Source organism: Palaemon carinicauda, chromosome 12 (genome assembly GCF_036898095.1).
Source record: "Palaemon carinicauda isolate YSFRI2023 chromosome 12, ASM3689809v2, whole genome shotgun sequence".
NCBI classification, from domain to species: Eukaryota; Metazoa; Arthropoda; class Malacostraca; order Decapoda; family Palaemonidae; genus Palaemon; species Palaemon carinicauda.
The window spans coordinates 14,826,013-14,835,939 of record NC_090736.1 but is presented as its reverse complement, the minus strand read 5'-3'; the positions used below and the strand labels follow the sequence as shown (position 1 = coordinate 14,835,939).

The 9,927-nt window shown below is 38.1% G+C and overlaps 1 non-coding gene across 1 annotated transcript; it reads right to left on the bottom strand.

Annotated features, from left to right (window-relative positions):
- Window positions 1–9,037: 9,037 nt before the first annotated feature.
- LOC137651368 (small nucleolar RNA snR49) lies at window positions 9,038–9,186 on the bottom strand. Its single transcript, XR_011046098.1, has one exon. It is a non-coding gene; the product is annotated as a small nucleolar RNA snR49 (small nucleolar RNA).
- Window positions 9,187–9,927: the final 741 nt, after the last annotated feature.

Sequence of the window (9,927 nt, the reverse complement as noted above, 5' to 3'; positions counted from 1 at the left end):
GGGTGGAATTTTCCAAGGCTTAAAATTCCGAGGGTGGAATTTTCCATGGCTTAAAATTCCGAGGATGGAATTTTCCATGGCTTAAAATTCCAAGGATGGAATTTTCCATGGCTTAAAATTCCAAGATGGAATTTTCCATGGCTTAAAATTCCAAGATGGAATTTTCCATGGCTTAAAATTCCAAGATGGAATTTTCCATGGCTTAAAATTCCAAGATGGAATTTTCATGGCTTAAAATTCCAAGGATGGAATTTTCTATGGGATAAAATTCCAAGGATGGAATTTTCTATGGGATAAAATTCCAAGGATGGAATTTTCCATGGGTGAAATTCTGCGGGATGAATTTACCATAAGTGAAAATTCCGTGGGTGGAATTTCCCATGGGTGAAAATTCTGTGGGTGAAATTTTCCAGGAGTGGAAATTACGTGGGTGGAATTTTCCATGGATGAAAATTCTGAGGATGCAATTTTCCAGGTGTGAAAATTACATGGGTGGAATTTTCATGGGTTAAAATTCCAAGGATGGAATTTTCCATGGGATAAAATTCCAAGGATGGAATTTTCCATGGCTTAAAATTCCGATGATGGAATTTTTCATGGCTTAAAATTCCTATGATGGAATTTTCAATGGGTTAAAATCCCGAGGATGGAATTTTCCATAGCTTAAAATTCCGAAGAGTGAATTTTCCATGGCTTAAAATTCCGAAGATGGAATTTTCCATGGCTTAAAATTCCGAAGATGGAATTTTCCATGGCTTAAAATTCCGAGGATGGAATTTTCCATGGCTTAAGATTCCGAAGATGGAATTTTCCATGGCTTAAAATTCCGAGGATGGAATTTTCCATGGCTTAAAATTCCAGGGATGGACTTTTCCATGGCTTAAAATTCTGAGGATGGAATTATCCATGGCCTAAAATTCCGAGGATGGAATTTTCTATGGTTTAAAATTCCGAGGATGGAATTTTCCATGGCTTCAAATTCCGAGGATGGAATTTTCCATGGCTTAAAATTCCAAAAATGGAATTTTCCATGGGATAAAATTCCAAGGATGGAATTTTCCATGGGTGAAATTCTGTGGGAGGAATTTACCATAGGTGAAATTTCCGTGGGTGGAATTTTCAATGGGTGAAAATTCTGTGGGTCCAATTTTCCAGGAGTTAAAATTACGTGGGTGGAATTTTCTATGTGTGAAAATTCCGAGGATGGAATTTTCCATGGCTTAAAATTTCGAGGATGGAATTTTCCACCGATGAAAATTCTGTGGGTGGAATTTTCCACCGATGAAAATTCCGTGAGTGGAATTTTCCATGGGTGAAAATTCCGAGGATGCAATTTTCCATGGGTGAAAATTCCGAAGATGCAATTTTCCATGGGTGAAAATTCCGAAGATGGAATTTTCCATGGGTGAAAATTCCGAAGATGGAATTTTCCATGGCTCAAAATTCCGAGGATGGAATTTTCCATGGCTTAAAATTCCGAGGATGGAATTTTCCATGGCTTAAATTCTGAGGATGGAATTTTCCATGGCTTAAAATTCTGAGGATGGAATTTTCCATGGCTCAAAATACCGAGGATGGAATTTTCCATGGCTCAAATTTCTGAGGATGGAATTTTTCATGGCATAAGATTCCGAGGATGGAATTTTCCATGGCTTAAAATTCCGAGGATAGAATTTTCCATGGCTTAAAATTCCGAGGATGGAATTTTCCATGGCTTAAAATTTCAAGGATGGAATTTTCCAGGGCTTAAAATTTCAAAGATGGAATTTTCCATGGCTTAAAATTCCGAAGATGGAATTTTCCATGGCTTAAAATTCCGAAGATGGAATTTTCCATGGCATAAGATTCCGAGGATGGAATTTTCCATGGCTTAAAATTCCGAGGATAGAATTTTTCATGGCTTAAAATTCCGAGGATAGAATTTTCCATGGCTTAAAATTCCGAGGATGGAATTTTCCATGGCTTAAAATTTCAAGGATGGAATTTTCCATGGCTTAAAATTTCAAAGATGGAATTTTCCATGGCTTAAAATTCCGAGGATAGAATTTTCCATGGCTTAAAATTCCGAAGATGGAATTTTCCATGGCTTAAAATTCCGAAGATGGAATTTTCCATGGCTTAAAATTCCGAAGATGGAATTTTCCATGGCTTAAAATTCCAAGGATGGAAATTTCCATGGGATAAAATTCCAAGGATGGAATTTTCCATGGGTGAAATTCTGTGGGAGGAATTCACCATTAGTGAAAATTCCGTGAGTGAAATTTCCCATGGGTGGAATTTCCCATGGGTGAAAATTCTGTGGGTGAAATTTTCCAAGAGTGAAAATTACGTGGGTGGAGTTTTCCATGGATGGAAATTCTGAGGATTCAATTTTCCAGAAGTGAAAATTACGTGGGTGGAATTTTCCATGGGTTAAAATTCCAAGGATAGAATTTTCCATGGGTTAAAATTCCGAGGATGGAATTTTCCATGGCTTAAAATTCCGAGGATGGAATTTTCCATGGCTTAAAATTCCGAGGATCGAATTTTCCATGGCTTAAAATTCTGAGGATGGAATTTTCATTGGCTTAAAATTCCTAGGATGGAATTTTTAATGGGTTAAAATTCCGAGGATGGAATTTTCCATGGCTTAAAATTCCAAGGATGGAATTTTCCATGGCTTAAAATTCCGATGATCGAATTTTCCATGGCTTAAAATTCCGTGGATGGAATTTTCCATGGCTTAAAATTCCGAGGAGCGAATTTTCCATGGCTTAAAATTCTGAAGATGGAATTTTCCATGGCTTATAATTCTGAGGATGGAATTTTCCATGGCTCAAAATTCCGAGGATGGAATTTTCCATGGCTTAAAATTCCGAGGATGGAATTTTCCATGGCTTAAAATTCCGAGGATGGAATTTTCCACCGATGAAAATTCTGTGGGTGGAATTTTCCACCGATGAAAATTCCGTGGGTGGAATTTTCCATGGGTGAAAATTCCGAGGATGCAATTTTCCATGGGTGAAAATTCCGAGGATGCAATTTTCCATGGGTGAAAATTCCGAAGATGGAATTTTCCATGGGTGAAAATTCCGAAGATGGAATTTTCCATGGCTCAAAATTCCGAGGATGGAATTTTCCATGGCTTAAACTCCGAGGATGGAATTTTCCATGGCTTAAAATTCTGAGGATGGAATTTTCCATGGCTTGAAATTCCGAGGATGGAATTTTCCATGGCTTGAAATTCCGAGGATGGAATTTTCCATGGCTCAAAATACCGAGGATGGAATTTTCCATGGCTCAAATTTCTGAGGATGGAATTTTCCATGGCATAAAATTCCGAGGATGGAATTTTCCATGGCATAAGATTCCGAGGATGGAATTTTCCATGGCTTAAAATTCCGAGGATAGAATTTTCCATGGCTTAAAATTCCGAGGATGGAATTTTCCATGGGTTAAAAATTTCAAGGATGGAATTTTCCAGGGCTTAAAATTTCAAAGATGGAATTTTCCATGGCTTAAAATTCCGAAGATGGAATTTTCCATGGCTTAAAATTCCGAAGATGGAATTTTCCATGGCTTAAAATTCCAAGGATGGAAATTTCCATGGGATAAAATTCCAAGGATGGAATTTTCCATGGGTGAAATTCTGTGGGAGGAATTTACCATAAGTGAAAATTCCGTGAGTGAAATTTCCCATGGGTGAAAATTCTGTGGGTGAAATTTTCCAAGAGTGAAAATTACGTGGGTGGAGTTTTCCATGGATGGAAATTCTGAGGATGCAATTTTCCAGAAGTGAAAATTAGGTGGGTGGAATTTTCCATAGGTTAAAATTCCAAGGATGGAATTTTCCATGGGTTAAAATTCTGAGGATGGAATTTTCCATGGCTTGAAATTCCGAGGATGGAATTTTCCATGGCTTAAAATTCCGAGGATCGAATTTTCCATGGCTTAAAATTCCGAGGATGGAATTTTCATTGGCTTAAAATTCCTAGGATGGAATTTTCAATGGGTTAAAATTCCGAGGATGGAATTTTCCATGGCTTAAAATTCCGAGGATGGAATTTTCCATGGCTTAAAATTCCGATGATCGAATTTTCCATGGCTTAAAATTCCGAGGATGGAATTTTCCATGGCTTAAAATTCCGAGGAGCGAATTTTCCATGGCTTAAAATTCTGAAGATGGAATTTTCCATGGCTTATAATTCTGAGAATGGAATTTTCCATGGCTCAAAATTCCGAGGATGGAATTTTCCATGGCTTAAAATTACGAGGATGGAATTTTCCATGGCTTAAAATTCCGAGGATGGAATTTTCTATGGCTTAAAATTCCGAGGATGGAATTTTCCAAGGGATAAAATTCCAAGGATGGAATTTTCCATGGGTGAAATTCTGTGGGAGGAATTTACCATAGGTGAAAATTCCGTGGGTGGAATTTCCCATGGGTGGAATTTCCCATGGGTGAAAATTCTGTGGGTGCAATTTTCCAAGAGTGAAAATTACGTGGGGTGAATTTTTTATGGGTGAAAATTCTGAGGATTCAATTTTCCATGGCTTAAAATTTCGAGGATGGAATTTTCCATGGCTTAAAATTCCGAGGATGGAATTTTCCATGGCTTAAAAATCCGAGAATGGAATTTTCCATGGCTTAAAATTCCGAGGATGGAATTTTCCATGGCTTAAAATTCCGCGGATGAAATTTTCCATGGCTTAAACTTCCGTGGATGGAATTTCCCATGGGATAAAATTCCAAGGATGGAATTTTCCATGGCTTAAAATTCCGGGGATGGAATTTTCCATGGCTTAGAATTCCAAGGATGGAATTTTCCATGGCTTAAAATTCCGAGGATGGAATTTTTCATGGCTTAAAATTCCGAGGATGGAATTTTCCAAGGCTTAAAATTCCGACGATGGAATTTTCCATGGCTTAAAATACCAAAGATGGAATTTTCCATGGGATAAAATTCCAAGGATGGAATTTTCCATGGCATAAAATTCCAAGGATGGAATTTTCCATTGGTGAAATTCTGTGGGAGGAATTTACCATAGGTGAAAATTCCGTGGGTGGAATTTCCCATGGGTGGAATTTCCCATGGGTGAAAATTCTGTGGGTGCAATTTTCCAGGAGTGAAAATTACGTGGGTGGAATTTTCCATGGTTGAAAATTCTGAAGATGAATTTTCCATGGCTTAAAATTCCGAGGATGGAATTTTCCATGGGTGAAAATTCCGAGATGGAATTTTCCATGGTTTAAAATTCCGAAGGATGGAATTTTCCATGGCTTAAAATTCCGAAGATTGAATTTTCCATGGCATAAAATTCCTGAGGATGGAATTTTCCATGGCTTAGAATTCCGAGGATGGAATTTTCCATGGCTTGAAATTCCGAGGATGGAATTTTCCATGACTTGAAATTCCGAGGATGGAATTTTTCATGGCTTAAAATTTCAAGGATGGAATTTTCCATGGCTTAAAATTTCAAGGATGGAATTTTCCATGGCTTAAAATTTCGAGGATGGAATTTTCCATGGCTTAAAATTCCAGGGATGGAATTTTCCATGGCTTAAATTTCCGAGGATGGAATTTTCCATGGCTCAAAATTCCGAGGATGGAATTTTCCATGGCTTAAAATTCCGAAGATGGAATTTTCCATGGCTTAAAATTCCGAAGATGGAATTTTCCATGGCTTAAAATTCCGAGGATGGAATTTTCCATGGCTTAAAATTCCAAGGATGGAATTTTCCATGGATAAAATTCCGGGATGGAATTTTCCATGGGTGAAATTCTGTGGGAGGAATTTCCATAGGTGAAAATTCCGTGGGTGGAATTTCCCATGGGTGGAATTTCCGATGGGTGAAAATTCTGTGGGTGCAATTTTCCAAGAGTGAAAAATACGTGGGTGGATTATTCCAAGGGTGAAAATTCTGAGGATGCAATTTTCCATGGCTTAAAATTCCGAGGATGGAATTTCCATGGCTTAAAATTCCGAGGATGGAATTTCCATGCTTAAAATTCCGAGGATGGAATTTTCCATGGCTTAAAATTCCGAGGATGGAATTTTCCATGGCTTAAAATTCAAGGATGGAATTTTCCATGGCTTAAAATTCAAGGATGGAATTTTCCATGGCTTAAAATTCCGAGGATGGAATTTTCCATGGCTTAAAATTCCGAGGATGGAATTTTCCATGGCTTAAAATTCCGAGGGTGGAATTTTCCATGGCTTAAAATTCCGAGGATGGAATTTTCCATGGCTTAAAATTCCGAGGATGGAATTTTCCATGGCTTAAAATTCCAAGGATGGAATTTTCCATGGCTAAAATTCCAAAGGATGGAATTTTCCATGGCTTAAAATTCCAAAGATGGAATTTTCCATGGCTAAAAATTCCAAGATGGAATTTTCCATGGCTTAAAATTCCAAGGATGGAATTTTCCAAGGGATAAAATTCCAAGGATGGAATTTTCCATGGATGAAATTCTGTGGGAGGAATTTACCATAAGTGAAAACTCCGTGGGTGGAATTTCCCATAAGTGGAATTTCCCATGGGTGAAAATTCTGTGGGTGAATTTTCCAGAGTGAAAATTACGTGGGTGGAATTTTCCATGGGAAAATTCTGAGGATGGAATTTTCCAAGGGTGAAATTACATGGGTGGAATTTTCCATGGGTTAAAATTCCAAGGATGGAATTTTCCATGGGTTAAAATTCCGAGGATGGAATTTTCCATGGGTTAAAATTCCGAGGATGGAATTTTCCATGGGTTAAAATTCCGAGGATGGAATTTTCCATGGCTTAAAATTCCGATGATGGAATTTTTCTTGGCTTAAAATTCCGAGGATGGAATTTTCCAATGGGTTAAAATTCCGAGGATGAATTTTCCATGGCTTAAAATTCCGAGGATGGAATTTTCCATGGCTTAAAATTCCGAGGATGGAATTTTCCATGGCTTAAAATTCCGAGGATGGAATTTTCCATGGCTTAAAATTCCGAGGATGGAATTTTCCATGGCTTAAAATTCCGAGGATGGAATTTTCCATGGCTTAAAATTCCGAGGATGGAATTTTCCATGGCTTAAAATTCCGAGGATGGAATTTTCCATGGCTTAAATTCCGAGGATGGAATTTTCCATGGCTTCAAATTTCCGAGGATGGAATTTCCCATGGCTTAAAATTCCAAAAATGGAATTTTCCAATGGATAAAATTCCAAGGATGGAATTTTCCAGGGCGAAATTCTGTGGGAGGAATTTCCATAGGTGAAATTTCCGTGGGTGGAATTTCCCATTGGATGGAATTTTCCATGGGTAAAATTCCTGTGGGTGAATTTTCCAGGGTAAAATTCTGTAGGATGGAATTTTCCATGGTGAAAATTACGTGGGATGGAATTTTCCATGGGTGAAAATTCCGAGGATGGAATTTTCCATGGCTTAAAATTCCGAGGATGGAATTTTCCATGAAAATTCCGTCGGTGGAATTTTCCATGGAAAATTCCATGGGTGGAATTTTCCATGGGTGAAAATTCCGAGGATGCAATTTTCCATGGCTTAAAATTCCGAGGATGGAATTTTCCATGGCTTAAAATTCCGAGGATGGAATTTTCCATGGCTTAAAATTCCGAGGATGGAATTTTCCATGGCTTAAAATTCCGAGGATGGAATTTTCCATGGCTTAAAATTCCGAGGATGGAATTTTCCAGGGCTTAAAATTCCGAGGATGGAATTTTCCATGGCTTAAAATTCCGAGGATGGAATTTTCCATGGCTTAAAATTCCGAGGATGGAATTTTCCATGGCTTAAAATTCCGAGGATGGAATTTTCCATGGCTTAAAATTCCGAGGATGGAATTTTCCATGGCTTAAAATTCCGAGGATGGAATTTTCCATGGCTTAAAATTCCGAGGATGGAATTTTCCATGGCTTAAAATTCCGAGGATGGAATTTTCCATGGCTTAAAATTCCGAGGATGGAATTTTCCATGGCTTGAAATTCCGAGGATGGAATTTCCATGGCTTAAAATTCCGAGGATGGAATTTTCCATGGCTTAAAATTCCAAGGATGGAATTTTCCATGGTAGAAATTCTGTGGGAGGAATTTCCATGGTGAAAATTCCGTGGGTGGAATTTCCCATGGGTGAAAATTCTGTGGGTGAATTTTCCAAGAGTGAAAATTCCGTATGGGGAATTTTCCATGGGTGAAAATTCCGAGGATGGAATTTTCCATGGCTTAAAATTCCAAGGATGGAATTTTCATCGCTTAAAATTCCGAGGATGGAATTTTCCATGGCTTAAAATTCCGAGGATGGAATTTTCCATGGCTTAAAATTCTGAGGATGGAATTTTCCATGGCTTAAAATTCCGAGGATGGAATTTTCCATGGCTTAAAATTCCGAGGATGGAATTTTCCATGGCTTAAAATTCCGAGGATGGAATTTTCCATGGCTTAAAATTCCGAGGATGGAATTTTCCATGGCTTAAAATTCCGACGATGGAATTTTCCATGGCTTAAAATTCGGAGATGGAATTTTCCATGGCTTAAAATTCCGAGGATGGAATTTTCCATGGCTTAAAATTCCAGATGGAATTTCCATGGCTTAAAATTCCGAGGATGGAATTTTCCATGGCTTAAAATTCCGAGGATGGAATTTTCCATGGCTTAAAATTCCGAGGATGGAATTTTCCATGGCTTAAAATTCCGAGGATGGAATTTTCCATGGCTTAAAATTCCGAGGATGGAATTTTCCATGGCTTAAAATTCCAAGGATGGAATTTTCCATGGATAAAATTCCAAGGATGGAATTTTCCATGGGTGAAATTATGTGGGAGAATTTTACCATGGTCGAAAATTCCGTGGGTGGAATTTCCCATGGGTGGAATTTCCATGGGTGAAAATTCTGTGGGTGCAATTTTCCAGAGTGAAAATTATGTGGGTGGAATTTTCCAGGTGAAAATTACGTGGGTGGAATTTTCCATGGGTGGAATTTTCCATGGGTGAAAATTCCTGAGGATGGAATTTTCCATGGCTTAAAATTCCGAGGATGGAATTTTCCATGGCTTAAAATTCCAAGGATGGAATTTTCCATGGCTTAAAATTCCAAGGATGGAATTTTCCATGGCTTAAAATTCCAAGGATGGAATTTTCCATGGGTGAAATTCTGTGGGAGGAATTTACCATAGGTAAAATTCCGTGGGTGGAATTTCCCATGGGTGGAATTTCCCATGGGTGAAAATTCTGTGGGTGCAATTTTCCAAGAGTGAAAATTCCGTGGGTGGAATTTTCCATGGGTGAAAATTCTGAGATGGAATTTTCATGGCTTAAAATTCTGAGATGAATTTTCCATGACTTAAAATTCCGGATGGAATTTTCCATGGCTTAAAATTACGAGGATGGAATTTTCCATGGCTTAAAATTCCGAGGATGGAATTTTCCATGGCTAAAATTCCGAGGATGGAATTTTCCATGGCTTAAAATTCCAAGGATGGAATTTTCCATGGCTTAAAATTCCGGGATGGAATTTTCCATGGTGAAAATTCCATGGGTGGAATTTTCCATGGTGAAAATTCAGTGGGTCCAATTTTCCAGGAGTGAAAATTACGGGTGGAATTTTCCATGGGTGAAAATTCCGAAGATGGAATTTTCCATGGCTTAAAATTCCGAGGATGGAATTTTCCATGGCTTAAAATTCCGAGGATGGAATTTTCCATGGTTAAAATTCTGAGGATGGAATTTTCCATGGTTAAAATTCGAGGATGGAATTTTCCATGAAAATTCCGGGATGAATTTTCCAGGGTAAAATTACTGGGATGGAATTTTCCATGGCTTAAAATTCCGAGGATGGAATTTTCCATGGCTTAAAATTCCGAGGATGGAATTTTCCATGGCTTAAAATTCTGAGGATGGAATTTTCCATGCTTAAAATTCTGAGGATGGAATTTTCCATGGCTTAAAATTCCGAGGATGG